The sequence below is a fragment of the Ranitomeya imitator genome, chromosome 1 (genome assembly GCF_032444005.1).
Source record: "Ranitomeya imitator isolate aRanImi1 chromosome 1, aRanImi1.pri, whole genome shotgun sequence".
NCBI classification, from domain to species: Eukaryota; Metazoa; Chordata; class Amphibia; order Anura; family Dendrobatidae; genus Ranitomeya; species Ranitomeya imitator.
This window is the reverse complement of record NC_091282.1, coordinates 1208746739-1208766753: the sequence shown is the minus strand read 5'-3', so window position 1 is coordinate 1208766753 and position 20015 is coordinate 1208746739.

The window sequence follows — 20015 nt, the reverse complement described above, 5'->3', positions numbered from 1 at the left end:
TAAGACATGCAAGGTTGTATCCCTTATTAATTGTATATGTGCTAACAGGCCTTTATAAAGGAATAGCCTGGGACTAAAAAAGTGGTCCCCAGGGCATCTTCATAAGGATGCCAGCAGTTATGGCTACAAAATATGAGGAGCTCCATGCAGCATCGCTGTTCCACAGTAGTGGTGCAGAGGGCGGCCGGACTGTGTTCAGTGAAAGTGCCTCTGTGTATCCTAAGGGTTCGCTCCCCTAGGATTTCACAGGGCTAGGTCACGGCCAAACATCCCACGTCGCAGGAAAGGATTCGGGGAGTAAACTCGCCGTGCTCGCCTGTTGGTGTTGCAGGGGGAGATCGGCCCTCTTAAAAGGGTCAGTCGCCCCCTTCGACCACTATCATGAAGTACAATATGTCACGAGAAAACAATGTCAGAATCGCCAAGATCCATTATTTGTGGGAAAAAAAAAGGAAATTTGGCGAAAATTTTCCAAATTTGAATTTTTATGCCCTTAAAATCACAGAGATGTCATGTAAAATAATTACCGTATATACTCGAGTATAAGCTGACCCGAGTATAAGCCGACCCCCCTAATTTTGCCACAAAAAACTGGGAAAACTTATTGACTCGAGTATAAGCCTAGGTTGGAAAATGCAGCAGCTACCGGTGAATTTCAAAAATAAAAATAAATGCTCCATACTGTTAATTATGGCCCCATAGATGTACCATATAGTGCTCTGCGCCGTTCATTATTGCCCCATAGCTGCCATATAGTGCTCTGCGCCGTTCATTATTGCCCCATAGCTGTGCCATATAAAGCTGTGCCATTGCTGCTGCAATTAAAAAAAAAAAAAAAAAAAGCCATACTCCCCTCTCTTGCTTGCAGCTCCCCAGCGTCCCGTCCCGGCATCTCTCCGCACTGAACAGTCAGAGCAAGAGGACGGGAAGACAGAGCGGCGCCCGGCGTGTGGAACACGGACAGGTGAATATTACATACTTACCTGCTCCCGGCGTCCTGCTCCCTCTGCCTGTCACACGGTCTTCAGTGCCGCAGCCTCTTCCTCTATCAGCGGTCACCGACCCTGCCGCCCACTGTGACTCGAGTATAAGCCGAGAGGGGCACTTTCAGCCCAAAATTTTGGGCTGAAGATATCGGCTTATTACCGTATATACTCGAGTATAAGTATCATTTCCCACATGTCTACTTTAAATCAGCACAATTTTGGAACCCAAAATTTTTTTTGTTAGGGAGTTATAAGGGTTAAAAGTCGACCAGCAAATGTGATGTGGTCACTAAAAAATATTGGTGTTGTAAAAATGAGAAATTGAAGTCATTTTGTCTATATGATAGAAAATAACCAAGTGTGACACCATTCTAAAAACTGCACCCCTCAAGCTGCACCCCTCAAGCTGCTCAAAACCACATTCAAGTTTATTAACCCTTCAGGTGTTTTACAAAAAATTTTGGAAAGTTTAAAAAAAAAATTTAACTTTTTTTCACAAAATTTACTTCAGCTCCAATTTGTTTTATTTTCCCAAGGGTAAAGGTACCGTCACATTTAGCGACACTGCAGCAATCTAGACAACGATGCCGATCGCTGCAGCGTCGCTGTGTGGTCGCTGGAGAGCTGTCACAGACAGCTCTCCAGCGACCAACGATGCCGGTCCCCGGGTAACCATTGGGTTACTAAGCGCAGGGCCGCGCTTAGTAACCCGATGTTTACCCTGGTTACCAGTGAAGACATCGCTGAATCGGCGTCACACACGCCGATTCAGCGATGTCTGCGGGAGTCCAGCGACGAAATAAAGTTCTGGACTTTCTGCTCCGACCAACGATGTCACAGCAGGATCCAGATCGCTGCTGCGTGTCGGACACAACGATATCGCTATCCAGGACGCTGCAACGTCACGGATGGCTAGCGATATCGTTGTGAAGTTGGTCAGTGTGAAGGTACCTTTAGAGAAGAAATTGGACCACAAAAGTTGTTGTGCCATTTGTTCTGAGTACACCGATACACCACATGTGGGGGGTAAACCACTGTTTGGGCGCATGGCAGAGCTCGGAAGGGAAGGAGCGCCGTTTGACTTTTCAATGCAAAATTGACTGGAATTGAGATGGGACGCCATGTTGCGTTTGGAGAGCCCCTGATATGCCTAAACATTGAAACCCTCCACAAGAGACAACCAGAAATCGTCATCGGTCATTTTGATAATGCGGGGGTCCCGTTTTAGGATACGCAAGGCATACTCTGCCATGTGGGCCAAAGTTCCAGGTATCATTTCACTGCTTGTGCTGGGTTGAGGAGCACTTTCTTGAAAATCTACATCACTTGTGGCCTGCAAAAACCCTGTACCTGACCTTGCAATGCCACCAGTTTCTATTGCCTCCTGAGAAGCATCCTCCTCCCATAAATATTCATCATCATCCTCCTCCTCCGCCACCTCGTCCCGGAGACCAAGTTTATATCTGGATAGGACGCACCCATTTGACGGGAAGGCTCGGAGCTATTCTAGGACCCTAGAGACGCCCCTCTCCAACTTTGCCCCCCTATGTCTGCTTAGGTGATGTAAGGTAGACAGCCAACCTAAAATCAACTGTCCTGCCGCTGTTTGAAGTAATGCTTGAAGTCTGTTTCTTCCTCGGCGTTCCGGCTACGTGCCTCAGTAGGATGTTGCCGTTCTCGGGGCATGACTCCTACTGGTATCTCCATGTGCTGCGATTTAGTTTCTCACTTCTCCACAATATCCTTCACTTTGTGTCCTTTCTTAGGATGCCGCCGCAAGGTAGTGCAGGCGTGGCTCCATACATTCTGTCCTCTGTTAGGTACCTGCCAGGAACCCACCCCTGACAGGTCCTCCCTGGAGCTCTCCCAGGCTGCGTTCTGTCCTAACTTCCTATCCAACCTCCAGTTTTACCAGTGTGAGGAGTGGCCTAATACATAGTGCCTTTTGCTCCCCCTGGTGGCCGGAGTGTGAAGTGTAATGTGTGACTGATACCTGGTCAGGTGAACTCCTTTAGTGCAATCAGACATAACATCACTCCCCTTAGCGGCAGAGCGACATTACTGCAACGACCAGGACTCTGGGGCGCTGCATATGGAGCTCAACATGTGGTGAACTACCGGGGGTGGTGGTGGACATGGCAGATTAAGAGAGGCTTGGTGATGGTATTCTTGATGTGGGCCTACCTACAGTGTTTCCAAACAAGAACCTTGTGATTCCCTGACTGCTTTGGCCTTGCGACAATACCTCCACATTAGCTACTGGTGGTGTCATAACCGGTGGGCTTCCAGTGAGGGAAGCAATGTTGCGTTGCTGACTAGCTTTAATATGAGCAGGTGCACCAACGGTATGGGATGTTTGGTAGTTAGTCCATGCTTCCAAGTGCCTGCTGGTTAAATGTATACACATGCACGTTGTATTTAAATTTTGAACATTCTTCCCTCTGCTAAAGGTCTTGGACCATTTCTTACATATAACTTTGGACTGATCATTCGGATCTTGGTTAAAAAATTGCCACACTGCACTCGTCCTACTATGGAATACCTTTTCTGGCTTTGCACGCTGTGCTACTGTCACCGGATGGCCATGCTGTCCTACACCTGTTGTGGTTTTTGATACACTTTTTGGCCTGATACAGGCCTGCCAGATGACAGCTTTTGCGATGTAGATGGCTGCCGCAGATCATCCTCCTCCGCTTCTGAGCTACAGGCAGCGGCACCCTCTTCCCCCAATGGCTGCCAATCTGGGTCAACAACTGGGTCATCTATCACCTCCTCTTCAATGTCATATGCACCGTCCTCTGTGTCACCGTGTAAGGTGCTATAGCGTTCGGGTTTGGGCACCATAGTCTCATTAGGGTCAGATTCTGGCTCAGTACACAGCGAGGGCAATGTAGTGATCTGAGTCAATGGAACAGCATAATAATCTGGCTGTGGATCTGTGTACTCCATGTCCGATTCATCTTGTAATGGGCTTTTATCAATTTCCCTCTCTAACCCAGGCACGGTATGTGTAAAGAGCTCCATGGAGTAAAGTGTAGTGTTGGCTTCCACATCCTTCACTTTTGTTTTGGGAAGCTACTTTTTCAGACCAGGAGCAGCCACTGACGACTCGCTGCTTTTAGATTTCGAACCTTCTGAAGAGGATGCGAAAGAGCTAGAGGCTGAGTCCGCAAGGAAAGCCAAAACTTGTTCCTGCTGCTCCGGCTTTAAAAGCTGTTTTCCAACTCCATGATAAGGGAGCCTTCGAGGCCTTGTGTAGCCAGACAATGACGCTGGCTCAACACCTCGAGCCTTTGGTGCCATCTTGCTTTTCCCAGTACCACCTCCACCATCAGTATCAGCTGGCAACGACCACCCACGGCCTCTTCCACCAGACTTCCTCATTTTTGGGGAAATGTTTCCAAAATAACAACCGTTATATGGTACTGTTAAACAAGGTAGAAGGTGTACATTAACTTTTAGAGAATTTATATCTCCCTTTTTTTGGCGCGAAGACTGAAGTCAAAAACAGACCCTGTGTATTACACTACACAATATCAGTGGCAGAACGTGGCTGTCAGATATACGACCAACAGAACTGATGTATAGAAACTTGTGGGCAATTTAACTCCCTTTTTTTGTGGGGGGAGAATGCAGCAAAAAAACAAGCCCTGTGTATTATACTACACAATGTAAGTGTCAGAACGTGGCTGGCAGTACAATTGCAATCTCCCTATAATGATCTCAGGACAAGTATGGCAGGAATAAAAAGGACTGTTGCACACAAAAGAGTGTGGACAAAGAAACAAGAGAACTGTGCAGAAAGGAGCAACAGGATTTTTGCTTTTAAAAAAGCCGTTGGTTTGCACAGCGGCGTACAAACAGCAATGCAGCTATCAGGGAGCCTTAGAATGCAGCCTAATAAGCTACAGAGCTGATGCACCAAAAAAAAAAAAAAAAAAACTCCACTGCCCCTGCAATGAAAAGGTGGTGTTGGACAGTGGAAATCGCTACAGTACAAGCAGTTTGGGGGTTAATCTTCCCTCCCTAACTATATCCCTGATTCTGATGAAGCTGCAGCAACCTCTCCCTATGCTAAGATCGGCAGAAGTAAGATGGCGGTCGGCGTGCACGTCCCTTTATAGCCCCTGTGACGCCGCAGAAAGCAAGTCAATCACTGCCATGCCCTTCTCTAAGATGGTGGGGACCGAGACCTATGTCATCACGCTGCCCACACTCAGCGTGCTCCTTCATTAGCTGAGAAATGGCTCTTAAAGCGTCATACGAAATGCGACTTTGGCGCGCAGATCGCCAACCTCATGGCCGATCCCACAGTGGGATCGGGTCGGGTTTCACGAAACCGACTTTGCCAAAAGTCGGCGATTTTTGAAATTGTCCGATCCGTTTCGCTCAACCCTACTCTGTATACACCTTGGACTGCAAACAGACAGCCATACCTTGCTGATGGGTACTCAGCCACTGCGGGACCCGTGTTGAATTTTGATAAACGGACGTTGTATTGTTCTCGCTTGGACTTGTGTGCCTTGTAGCACATATATTTATTTATACTCTCCTGATGAGTCTCCTACATCGGTGATGAAACGCGTAGGGAGAAGAAGTTTATTTGTTCACATACATACATTTGGTGGTTGTCCATATCAGGGTCCATTTGGGGCCTGTCCTTGTAAGGACAGGAGTTACACAGGGGTTTCAGGGTAGATAGTATTTTTGTGCCCTAACCCACTGACTTTCCCCTGGACAATGACTCTCCATCGCCTCACCGGCTGAAGTATTGATCATATTGATGTGTCCGTCCTGAATGGTGAGACTGTTCCATTCTTTTATTCTTTGAGCACTGGTTATTTTGAGCACTTTATATATGTATTTGTGTTTGTTTATTGGGTTCTTATATTTTAGATTTGTCTATTAAAAGCTAAGTTTTAATATTGGTAACCCTCCATAGCTCTTGGTATCTGTGTTCCCCCAGAGGGCGTCATATAGTGTGGATTATTCTACACTATTGCTTTTTTTGCATGTTCTCAAGATACCCATACTGTTAAGAGTTGTAACGGAGCACAAAGTCGCTGACTCCGTCACTTACCCCAGCTGACCACGGGTATCATTAGAAATATTGGTCTTGTAGAAAATATCGCTTTCCTGCATCCAGGGTAATATTAGTAATATATCCCATCTGGTGCTAGGGGGGGGCAGGGACAGCATGGGCCTGTGTGATTTCAAATGCCAGGGCTGAATTTCAGCCCCAGTCCGTACCTGGGAGCTACAGAGTGCAGCATTATTTGATTGTATAAGAGTTGGTGACTAGGTTAGCACCTGTTCACATCTTGTCTTTTTGGATGTGACGGTGAGTTTTTTTGAAATTTAACATTAGTTTTAGTCACCGACCCAACAGCAAAATGTTCAAAGTTTAGTATTTTTTGCCTAGGATTCTTGTGTTGTACCTTATCTAAAAGGTACCTTCACACTAAACGATATCGCTAGCGATCCGTGACGTTGCAGCGTCCTGGCTAGCGATATCGTTCAGTTTGACACGCAGCAGCGATCAGAATCCTGCTGTGATGTCGCTGGTCGGGGCTAGAGGGCCAGAACTTTATTTGGTCGCTGGCTCTCCCGCTGACATCGCTGAATCGGCGTGTGTGACACCGATTCAGCGATGTCTTTGCTGGTAACCAGGGTAAACATCGGGTTACTAAGCGCAGGGCCGTGCTTAGTAACCCGATGTTTACCCTGGTTACCATCGTTAAAGTAAAAAAACCAAACACTACATTCTTACCTACCGCTGTCTGTCCCTGGCGCTCTGCTTCTCTGCTCTGGCTGTGAGCGCCGGGCAGCCGGAAAGCACAGCGGTGACGTCACCGCTCTGCTTTCCGGCCGCTGTGCTCAGCCAGTACAGAGAAGCAGAGCGCTGGGGACAGACAGCGGAAGGTAAGTATGTAGTGTTTGTGTTTACTTTAACGATGGTAACCAGGGTAAACCGGGTTACTAGGCGCGGCCCTGCGCTTAGTAACCCGATGTTTTCCCTGGTTACCGGCATCGTTGGTCACTGGAGAGCGGTCTGTGTGACAGCTCTCCAGCGACCACACAGCGACGCTGCAGCGATCCGGATCGTTGTCTGGATCGCTGCAGCGTCGTTTAGTGTGAAGGTACCTTAAGTCTCATGATACTAATCTGTTATCTACAGGTTGGAATTCCGGAGGATGCAGTGAAGAGGTGCACATTACAGATATCTTCAGGTCTAGACTACTTGCATGGTAGAGGGTTGGTGCACAGGTAACAGAAGCCGAACATGCTTGCGGACAAAATATTGTTATCAAATCAAGCTGAGCCACTTTGGTTTGATCTAGCCTGTATGAAACCGTTTCCCATGTCACATATTAGCCTGTACATGTCTCCAGAGTTGTGTGAATTGTAAGAAAAAGAAAAATTAATATTGAGCCCTGCTACTTGCAATTCCCTTGATATTCTTGTTGGTCCCTTCTTAATTCCATTAAAATCTACCATTGATCAGTTTGAAAAATTATAGGAGGCCCTTCAATTTGGACAAGAATAATACTAAAGGCACCGACACGGGGGTGAATCACAGTCCAGCGATTTTTTTTATCATTAGAGCCAAGCGACGTAGAGGGCACATCAGGAGGGGTAGACGAAAGAATAGATATTCCGAGAAGGAGGACAAGGGGATACAGGAATTGGTCCCCCAAACAGAGGACCACCAGACAAAACAGGAAACGTTAGTTTCCCCATCCACGAACATAGTCACCATTGATGTGGTTTATCGTTTTGTCCCATGAACAGTCTCTAAAAATTTGTACTCCCCAAGGATCTAAATTTATTCTGCGGACAACTTACGTTTACGTTATTATACCATCAACTGTCTTTAACAATTTACCAGGCAAGATTGCCTTGTGCAAGCATGTACTACGGAGGACAGAGAATGATCTTCAATCCAATATTGCAGCCAGCATGCAGCCAACGGGTAAGGAAAGGGTGAACCAAAAACACAAAAACCCCGCCTCCATGGCTGAAGATTGTTCCCTCCAAATTCAGGTGACAGTGTCCCTTTAATGAACTTTTGGCAGAAAATGAACATCCAGCCTCCAGGGTATGGTTTTTTGGGGAGATTACCTTCACAGGCCATGCCCTTCACTTTGTTCCACGCCATCCAATTTTTTTTGATGCGGTATGTAGGGAGATTCAATCTTTAAAATTGGACACAAGCAAAATACTACGAGTAGGGCTGAATATACCAAACTATGTAATTTAATTACCAACACGGATCTGGTTGTCAGGGAGGCAGACAAGGGGAGCAACATTGTCATCTGGCCTGTCAAGCTATATGTGAAAGAAGCAAATCATCAACTTAATGTGTTTTATTACCAGGTATTACCTCAGACCCCACCGCTTATTTCAAAACCAAATTGGATAGTCTTCTAAAGACAGCCTTTACTTGTGACATCAATAAGAAACATAGTAACATAGTTAGTAAGGCCGAAAAAAGACATTTGTCCATCCAGTTCAGCCTATATTCCATCATAATAAATGCCCAGATCTACGTCCTTCTACAGAACCTAATAATTGTATGATACAATATTGTTCTGCTCCAGGAAGACATCCAGGCCTCTCTTGAACCCCTCGACTGAGTTCGCCATCACCACCTCCTCAGGCAAGCAATTCCAGATTCTCACTGCCCTAACAGTAAAGAATCCTCTTCTATGTTGGTGGAAAAACCTTCTCTCCTCCAGACGCAAAGAATGCCCCCTTGTGCCCGTCACCTTCCTTGGTATAAACAGATCCTCAGCGAGATATTTGTATTGTCCCCTTATATACTTATACATGGTTATTAGATCGCCCCTCAGTCGTCTTTTTTCTAGACTAAATAATCCTAATTTCGCTAATCTATCTGGGTATTGTAGTTCTCCCATCCCCTTTATTAATTTTGTTGCCCTCCTTTGTACTCTCTCTAGTTCCATTATATCCTTCCTGAGCACCGGTGCCCAAAACTGGACACAGTACTCCATGTGCGGTCTAACTAGGGATTTGTACAGAGGCAGTATAATGCTCTCATCATGTGTATCCAGACCTCTTTTAATGCACCCCATGATCCTGTTTGCCTTGGCAGCTGCTGCCTGGCACTGGCTGCTCCAGGTAAGTTTATCATTAACTAGGATCCCCAAGTCCTTCTCCCTGTCAGATTTACCCAGTGGTTTCCCGTTCAGTGTGTAATGGTGATATTGATTCCCTCTTCCCATGTGTATAACCTTACATTTATCATTGTTAAACCTCATCTGCCACCTTTCAGCCCAAGTTTCCAACTTATCCAGATCCATCTGTAGCAGAATACTATCTTCTCTTGTATTAACTGCTTTACATAGTTTTGTATCATCTGCAAATATCGATATTTTACTGTGTAAACCTTCTACCAGATCATTAATGAATATGTTGAAGAGAACAGGTCCCAATACTGACCCCTGCGGTACCCCACTGGTCACAGCGACCCAGTTAGAGACTATACCATTTATAACCACCCTCTGCTTTCTATCACTAAGCCAGTTACTAACCCATTTACACACATTTTCCCCCAGACCAAGCATTCTCATTTTGTGTACCAACCTCTTGTGCGGCACGGTATCAAACGCTTTGGAAAAATCGAGATATACCACGTCCAATGACTCACCGTGGTCCAGCCTATAGCTTACCTCTTCATAAAAACTGATTAGATTGGTTTGACAGGAGCGATTTCTCATAAACCCATGCTGATATGGAGTTAAACAGTTATTCTCATTGAGATAATCCAGAATAACATCCCTCAGAAACCCTTCAAATATTTTACCAACAATAGAGGTTAGACTTACTGGCCTATAATTTCCAGGTTCACTTTTAGAGCCCTTTTTGAATATTGGCACCACATTTGCTATGCGCCAGTCCTGCGGAACAGACCCTGTCGCTATAGAGTCACTAAAAATAAGAAATAATGGTTTATCTATTACATTACTTAGTTCTCTTAGTACTCGTGGGTGTATGCCATCCGGACCCGGAGATTTATCCATTTTAATCTTATTTAGCCGGTTTCGCACCTCTTCTTGGGTTAGATTGGTGACCCTTAATATAGGGTTTTCATTGTTTCTTGGGATTTCACCTAGCATTTCATTTTCCACCGTGAATACCGTGGAGAAGAAGGTGTTTAATATGTTAGCTTTTTCCTCGTCATCTACAACCATTCTTTCCTCACTATTTTTTAAGGGGCCTACATTTTCACTTTTTATTCTTTTACTATTGATATAGTTGAAGAACAGTTTGGGATTAGTTTTACTCTCCTTAGCAATGTGCTTCTCTGTTTCCTTTTTGGCAGCTTTAATTAGTTTTTTTAGATAAAGTATTTTTCTCCCTATAGTTTTTTAGAGCTTCAATGGTGCCATCCTGCTTTAGTAGTGCAAATGCTTTCTTTTTACTGTTAATTGCCTGTCTTACTTCTTTGTTTAGCCACATTGGGTTTTTCCTATTTCTAGTCCTTTTATTCCCACAAGGTATAAACCGCTTACACTGCCTATTTAGGATGTTCTTAAACATTTCCCATTTATTATCTGTATTCTCATTTCTGAGGATATTGTCCCAGTCTACCAGATTAAGGGCATCTCTAAGCTGTTCAAACTTTGCCTTCCTAAAGTTCAATGTTTTTGTGACTCCCTGACAAGTCCCCCTAGTGAAAGACAGGTGAAACTGCACAATATTGTGGTCGCTATTTCCTAAATGCCCAACCACCTGCAGATTTGTTATTCTGTCAGGTCTATTAGATAGTATTAGGTCTAAAAGTGCTGCTCCTCTGGTTGGATTCTGCACCAATTGTGAAAGATAATTTTTCTTGGTTATTAGCAGAAACCTGTTGCCTTTATGGGTTTCACAGGTTTCTGTTTCCCAGTTAATATCCGGGTAGTTAAAGTCCCCCATAACCAGGACCTCATTATGGGTTGCAGCTTCATCTATCTGCTTTAGAAGTAGACTTTCCATGCTTTCTGTTATATTTGGGGGTTTGTAACAGACCCCAATGAGAATTTTGTTACCATTTTTCCCTCCATGAATTTCAACCCATATGGACTCGACATCCTCATTCCCTTCGCTAATATCCTCCCTTAAAGTGGACTTTAGACAAGACTTTACATAGAGACAAACCCCTCCTCTCCGATTTTTACGATCCTTTCTAAACAGACTGTAACCCTGTAAGTTAACTGCCCAGTCATAGCTTTCATCTAACCATGTCTCGGTTATTCCCACTATGTCAAAGTTACCTGTAGATATTTCTGCTTCTAGTTCTTCCATCTTGTTTGTCAGGCTTCTGGCGTTTGCGAGCATGCAGTTTAGAGGATTTTGTTTTGTTCCAATCTCCTCACTGTGGATTGTTTTAGAAATGTTCTTACCTCCCTTCTGAGTATGTTTTCCTGGGTCGTCTTTGTTCGAGTCTAATGTTTTTCTTCCCGTCCCCTCTTCTTCTAGTTTAACGCCCTCCTGATGAGTGTAGCGAGTCTTCTGGCAAATGTGTGTTTCCCAGGTTTGTTGAGGTGTAGTCCGTCTCTGGCGAGGAGTCCATCATACCAGTAATTCACACCGTGGTCCAGGAATCCAAATCCTTGTTGTCTGCACCATCGTCTTAGCCAGTTGTTTGCATCAAGGATCCTGTTCCATCTCCTGGTGCCATGCCCGTCTACTGGAAGGATAGAAGAAAAAACTACCTGTGCATCCAGTTCCTTTACTTTCTTCCCCAACTCTTCAAAGTCCTTGCAGATTGTCGGTAGGTCTTTCCTTGCCGTGTCATTGGTGCCAACATGTATCAGAAGAAATGGGTGGACGTCCTTGGAGCTGAAGAGCTTTGGTATCCTATCGGTCACATCCTTGATCATCGCACCTGGAAGGCAGCATACTTCTCTTGCAGTTATGTCCGGTCTGCAGATGGCTGCTTCGGTGCCTCTCAGTAGTGAGTCTCCCACCACCACCACTCTTCGTTGCTTCTTGGCTGTACTTTTTGCTGTCACTTGTTGTTGTGTGCCCTTTTCTTTTTTGCTTGCTGGTATTGCTTCATTCTTAGGTGTGCCATCTTCATCCTCTACAAAGATTTGAAGAAAGAAAAAGATTTATTGATCAATAATAATAATATTAATAATTTTTATTTATATAGCGCCAACATATTCCGCAGCACTTTACAAATTATAGAGGGGACTTGTACATACAATAGACATTACAGCATAACAGAAATACAGTTCAAAACAGATACCAAGAGGAGTGAGGGCCCTGCTCGTAAGCTTACAAACTATGAGGAAAAGGGGAGACACGAGAGGTGGATGGTAATAATTGCTATAGTTATTCGGACCAGCCATAGTGTAAGGCTTGGGTGTTCATGTAAAGCTGCATGAACCAGTTAATTTTTTTTTTTTTTTTTAATATAGGCCACACAGGGATCGTTAGGTTAATGCATTGAGGCGGTAGGCCAGTCTGAACAAATGAGTTTTTAGGGCACGCTTAAAACTGTGGGGATTGGGGATTAATCGTATTATCCTAGGTAGTGCATTCCAAAGAATCGGCGCAGCACGTGTAAAGTCTTGGAGACGGGAGTGGGAGGTTCTGATTATTGAGGATGCTAACCTGAGGTCATCAGCGGAGCGGAGGGCACGGGTAGGGTGGTAGACTGAGACCAGAGAGGAGATGTAGGGTGGTGCTGAGCCATGGAGTGCTTTGTGGATGAGGGTAGTAGTTTTGTACTGGATTCTTGAGTGGATGGGTAACCAGTGCAATGACTGGCACAAGGTAGAGGCATCGGTGTAACGGTTGGTGAGGAATATGATCCTGGCAGCAGCATTCAGGACAGATTGGAGCGGGGAGAGTTTGGTAAGAGGGAGGCCGATTAGTAGAGAGTTACAATAGTCCAGACGAGAATGAATAAGTGAAACAGTCAGAGTTTTTGCAGAGTCGAAAGTAAGAAAAGGGCGAATTCTAGAAATGTTTTTGAGATGCAGGTTTTTGAGATCAATCATCCTCCTCCAAGGACAGTGACTTTCTACATGTTACCCAAGGTGCACAAGTGCCTGCAGGAACCCCCAGGGAGGCTGATCATATCTGGGATTGGGGGCATTTTGAAATGACCTTGTATTTATTTGGACCACTTTCTACAACCTTTGGTCATGTCCTTGAGTTCCTATGTCTGGGATTCTTCCCGTCTTTTTCAACTCATGGATGTGTTGTCGATTCCCCCTAGCAATTCGTGACTTTGGATGTGGAGTCGCTTTATACCAGTATACAACATGAGTTGGGATTTCAGGCTCTCTCTTATTTTCTTAATGAACATTACAGGCGATATAAAACATGACTCCTTTATCTTGGAGATATTACATTTCATCCTTGACAAATTTTGCTTTTGACCGTGTTCATTATAAACAGGTCTCTCGCACTGCGATGGGTGCACGTTGAGGAGGATCGTGCTCAACTACTACAACCACGCCATTGGGGCACCCCCAAACCGCTTGGTATTATCACTACTTTCAATAATCAGTGGCATGATGTTCGGGGGGGGGGATCTTGTCCAAATACTGGGGCATTTTACTTCATGAGCCAAAACTGATACCTCATATCTCACCACAGCCCAGTCTTGTGGCCAGAAGGGACAAGTGTCTTTAGGACAATCTTAGGCTGGTTTCACACTTGCGTTTTAAAACGCATGCGTTTTTTTAAAAAAAACGCATGTAAACGCGTGTAAATGCTGTGTTTTTTTATGCATGCGTTTTTGCATGTGGTGAAAAAAATGCGGCGTTTTGACGTGTTTACATGCGTTTTTTCTCATGCGTTTGCGTTTTTTAAACGCATGCTGAGAAATGTGTGACAGCTGCCAATCATCAAAATAAAGTAAAAAACCCACTATAAACAGAAATAGCTAGGGTTATGGTTAGGGGTAGGGATCCTAACCCTAACGGGATCCTAACCCTACCCCTAACCCTTAAAGGGATCCCAACCCTACCCCTAACCCTAACCCCTTTAGGGTTAGGATCCCTTTAGGCTTAGGGATAGGGTTAGGGGTAGGATCCCTTTATCACCTTTATGGTGGGGGGTGGCATATCAGTGTATTTTCTGGCTTTTTTAAATAAAAACGCATGCGTTTTTAACGCAAACAAACGCATGTGCTTAAAAACGCATGCGTTTACATACACATCAATAGGTTTTTTTGCCGCGAAAAAAAAACGCTGCAAAAACTACTACATGTTGCATTTCTGCAACACAACGCATGCAGAGAAAAAAAACGCATGCAAAAAAACGTTTTTAACGTTAAATATAGGAAACAAAACTCATGGTTTTTTTGTGTTTTTTACCGCAAAAAAAATGCAAATGTGAAACCAGCCTTAGTCATAGCCACTTTAGACGACCTACATTAAAGGTACCGTCACATTTAGCGACGCTGCAGCGATCAAGACAACGATGCCGATCGCTGCAGCATCGCTGTGTGGTCGCTGGAGAGCTGTCACACAGACAGCTCTCCAGCGACCAACGATGCCGAAGTCCCCTGGTAACCAGGGTAAACATCAGGTTACTAAGCGCAGGGCTGCGCTTAGTAACCCGATGTTTACCCTGGTTACCAGTGTAAATGTAAAAAAAAAAAAAAAAAAAAAAAAAACACTACATACTTACATTCCAGTGTCTGTCGCGTCCCCCATCGTTCTGCTTCCCTGCACTGTAAGCGCCGGCTGTAAAGCAGAGCGGTGACGTCACAGCTGTGCTCTGCTTTACGGCCAGCCAGCGCTGACAGTGCAGGGAAGCAGAACGACGGGGACGCGACAGACACTGGAATGTAAGTATGTAGTGTTTGTTTTTTTAACATTTACACTGGTAACCAGGGTAAACATCGGGTTACTAAGCACGGCCCTGTGCTTAGTAACCTGATGTTTACCCTGGTTTCCAGTGAAGACATCGCTGAATCGGCGTCACATGCCGATTCAGCGATGTCAGCGGGAGATCCAGCGACGAAATAAAGTTCTGGCCTTTCTGCTCCGACCAACGATGTCACAGAAGGATCCAGATCGCTGCTGCGTGTCAAACAACGATATCACTATCCAGGACGCTGCAACGTCACGGATCGCTAGCGATATCGTTGTTAAGTTGGTCAAAGTGAAGGTACCTTAAAACTCAATAGGGGTTCGTCTATGTGGCACTTTTCCTTGTGGAGGTTGCAATATTTGCCCTTTCATTTTTGGATCTGATGGAATTTAGTCATCTATTTTTCTTTTTCAGATTAAGCCTAAATGTTATTCTAACTGCAAATCCAGAAATTTGGTTTGTGGATGCCCCATATTCTGCCACCGATATACGTGGATGAGATGTGTCTGAGGGATGTGATCACAAATCGCTATATAAGCAATGGCAGGTAGCGTTACTCGCCAACCTGTGCCACCAGTCTCCATCAGCCGCGCGTGGTGATCCGGAAGGATGATGCAGTGATACATTCAACAGGTTTATTTACAGTACCTTGGTGAGAGTGAGGACTGTAGGTTAGAGCTGTTACAGAATCACCAGACAGAGATAATAGAAGCTTCAGGTTAGAGATAAGAGAATCCTTTCTCCAGCTCTGCAGCACATGTGGGATCCAAGATGGCACGGAGTACAAAACAGGAAGAGAAGGAAAAAGATAGGAGGAGCTAAAGACAGAAAGGTGTTGTGGGAGAATTCCATAACAAATATTACAGTGATATAGCAAACGGCCAGTAGATGGCAGCAAAGTATAACAAATGATAGAACCAGGCTTATTAGCACTACATAATGTCCATGTATGGCTGAAAGTCTATCATAATAAACTGAGCAGCACACTCCCCGTCTGAAATCCTCGGATTTCACTATACCAGTCTCAAATTGGAAGTGTTTACCAGAAGTGCATGGAGGGATACCTCAACCTGTAAGATAAAAACAACGCATGCAATGCAACAATAACATATTGAATAACAAGTCTAGAACGATTTCTTGAAGTAATCCAAAGGATAACCCATCTTCGGATTGGAGAAGCCGCGCTAGGCCAAACTGTCTCCAACCCATTTGTAATCCAAAGGTTGAAGTACCTTGAAAGAGTTCCTACTGATTGGATGGATAATCAATCCTCAACCGGTATGAGTAAAATAATCTGATATAGGCCTAATGAAAGTTTTGGGGTCACCTTGCTTAGTAACTGTCACTTCTACCTTGCCATCGTCACTTGGAAAGGTTTTAGATATAAGTCCCATAGGCCATTTGTTTCTTTCCTCCTTCTGGTCTTTCATGAGGATAATATCTCCTACTTGTAAATTTGGCTTTACTTGTTGCCATTTTCTTCATTTTTGGAGAAGTGTCAGGTACTCCCTCTTCCATCTATTCCAGAAACAATTAGCCAGATGTTGCACATATTTCCACCGTCTCTGATATTTGTTACCAGACAGAGTCTTCAGGCGGGTTTGGAACAGTTCCAAGTTTCTGGGTGAGGAGAGTTGCTGGAGTGAGAATTGTAGGAGATTCTGGATCCGTAGATATGGGTACAAGTGGTCTTGAGTTTACTATAGCAGAGACTTCTGCTAATCAAGTGGTCAAGGTCTCGTGAGTGAGTCTTGAAAGATTTGAGTCGATCAGCATAGATTCCAGTTCTTTGTGAAAAACATTCTGCTGCACATTGCGTATCACAATGAGTTCACTCAGAGCAATGTCTTCTGCAGAGAGAGGCTTATGGCAGATATGCCAACCGTGACAATCAGTGTTACTGTCCTTATTGCGATAGCATTGTACAATGTGTACTAACCTTGCAATGGCACGAACCAGCCTCGTCCATCTTGAGAAGCGATCAAAACGCTGACAGTCCAAGCCAACCTTCTCCTTGAATTTGGTGATGAAGGTGCTGACATCAGGATGGATCTCTGGGTCGACATCTGGATCCTCAAGGCTGAAGCTGTCTTCAATGGCAGTCTCTTTGCACTGTTCGTGAAGGAACTCCGGTCCGGTCAACCAAGAAGAGCTTGCGAAGGCACCAATAGACAATGGTCTAGTAGCAAGGTCCGCAGGGTTAAGATGGGATGGGACGTGCTGCCATTGCTGGGGTTTGGAGGATTTCCTGATCCTTTCCACTCGGTTACTGACAGACGTAGAAGCGTTTTGTCTGGTTGTATATGTAGCCCAGAACTACCTTACTGTCTGTGTAGAATCTTGTGTCATCCACGTGAATAGCTAGTTCGCTCTGTATGAAGTCTGCAATGTCTATGGCTAGTACAGCCCCACAGAGCTCGAGTCTAGGTATGGTGTGCTCGGGTTTAGGAGCCAGTTTAGCCTTTCCAAACAGAAATCCAACATGGGCTTCATTGTTAGAGTCTACAACCTTCAAGTAAGTGACAGCGGCAATAGCTTCAGTGGAGGCATCAGCGAATACATGAATCTCCTTCCTTTGACTTGTAGTTAAGGATGCTGGAGTGTAACAACGTGGTATGTGGATCTTATCCAAGGCGCAAAGATTCTCTCCATGACTTCCACTTTAGTTGTTTGTCTGCAGGGAGTGGTATATCCCAGTCCTTAATGTACTCTGAGAGTTGTCTTAGCAGGAGCTTGCCTTGTATAGTCAGGGGTGCGACAAACCCAAGTGGATCATATAGACTGTTCACCACTGACAGAACCCCACGCTTAGTAAATGGTTTTTCTGCACCACTAACCTGAAAGCTGAAGGAGTAATTTAGCAAGTTCCACCTCAGGCCTAGACTTCTCTGTACTGGTGGATTGTCTGAGCCTAGGTTCAAGTCCCTAAATTCTGCGGCATGATCATTAGGGTGAAAGGCCTTCATGACAACAGCACTATTGGAGGCAATTTTATGCAATCTTAAGTGAGCTTTAGAAAGCATACCTTGTGTCCGTTTGAGCAGATCTGTGGCTTCTTCCGCCGTGTGCAGGGATTTAAGACCGTCGTCCACGTAGAAGTCCTTTTCAACGAACTGTTGAGCATCCTTCCCGAACTCTGCTGCACCATCGGAGGCGGTCCTACGTAGGCCGTAGGTAGCGACTGCAGGAGAAGGACTGTTTCCGAAAACGTGCACCTTCATGCGGTATTCGATCATTTCCTTGTTGGTGTCGTTGTCTCGGTGCCATAGAAAACGGAGATAATTTCTGTGATCTTGTTGCACAATGAAACAATGGAACATTTGTTCGATGTCGGCGGTAATGGCGACCGGTTCCTTTCTGAATCTCATGAGCACTCCCACCAGGTTGTTAGTCAGGTTCGGACCAGTGAGGAGAACATCATTCAGAGATACGCCGTCATGTTTGGCGCTTGAATCGAACACCACCCTGATTTGTTTCGGCTTTCTTGGATGATACACTCCAAAGGCAGGGAGATACCAGCATTCTTCATCAGCTTGCAATGGTGGAGCTGGCTCTGCGTGATCATTGCGAAATATCTTGTCCATAAAGGCTATGAAATGTTCCTTCATTTCAGGCTTGTTCCTTAATGTTCTCTGCAGTGAGATGAATCTAGATAAGGCCTGTTTTCTGTTAGGAAGCCTGGTCCTTGAAGCCTTGAAGGGTAAGGGAGCAACCCAGCGGTCAGATTCATTTTTGAAGAATCCACTGTCCATGATTTTAAGAAACTCCTTGTCTTCTATGGATAAGGCGACTTTGTTGTCATCTTTTGTTGTGTGAAACACTGTTCTCCCTAAGTCATCACCGTAGGGAGTGGGAATGATGTCAGGTTCCTGGATGCAATCAGAGAATCTCTTTCACTTCGTAGTGATGAAGGCATGGCTTAAAGTGAGTTGCTCGACCATTTTGGAGCACATACGTTTTACAGGCGTTGACTTCGGATGCCTTGTGACTCCTATCCAGACATACATCGCCCACGATTACCCAGCCTAGGTCGAGTCTTTTGGCGTATGGAGCATCATCTGGGCCGTTGCATTGTTGGCGTACCTTGTGGACCTTCAGAATGTCCCTTCCGAGTAGGATTAGAATATCAGCATTCATGTCCAGAGGAGGAATTTCATTAGTCAGGTGCCTCAAGTGGCGATGATGAAGTGCGGCTTCCGGAGTGGGAATCTCCTCCCTGTTATCAGGTATCTGGTCACATTCAATTAGGGTTGGCAAGGATATATGCACGTTTCCCTTGATTGAAGAGACTATGTACCCAGAGGCTCTCCTGCCAGAAGTCTCAACACGACCAGAGCAGGTGTTGAGGATGTATGGAGTAGTTTGTCCCTTTATGTTGAAGATCTCAAAGAATTTGGGCCTTGCTAGAGATCGGTTACTTTGCTCATCTATTATGGCATACATTTTGGAGGCCTTGTTGGGTTGTCCTTCTGGATAGACCTTAATCAGACATACCTTGGCACAGCATTTAGGATCAGTCCCTTCTCCACATACCTCAGTACATGAGGAGGAAACAGCGGTTGCAGTTGGGTCAGGGACCTGTGGCTCCCCGCCATGCTTTTGAGCAGGGTTAGATGCTGCAGAAGGTTGTGAGTTGTATGGAGCTGGCGTGGGATGCATGGCTGTGACGTGTTTATCACTGCTGCATTCAGTGCACTTAATGGCGGCCTTACAGTCCTTAGCGAGGTGGTCTGAGGAGGTGCAACACTTATAACATATCCCAAGCTCCTTGAGGGTATCTTTACGCTCCTGCAAATTCTTTGCTCTGAATCCACGGCATTCTTTAAGTGGGTGAGGCCTTTTGTGGATAGGGCACATACGGTTATTGTCCATGACTTTAGGAGCAACATTATTTGTCTTAGTGAAGGCAGGTGTAGTAAGTGGAAGGTCAGTCTCTCACAGATACGGTGTTCCTTGAATCTCTACGTTTGGCAATGTTATCATACCTTGTAGATGATGATGCTGGTGGAGTAGGCTCAGTGAAGTCGAAGCTGGGATCATTCTTCTTCCGAGCTTGGTCACTGATGAACCTGGAAAAATATGGAAAGGGGGGAAAGGACACATCATGCTGCCTTTTATACCGTGAGCCGTGGTCTGCCCATTTATCCTGCATGCCGGGTGGCAACTTGGACACTATTGGATTAA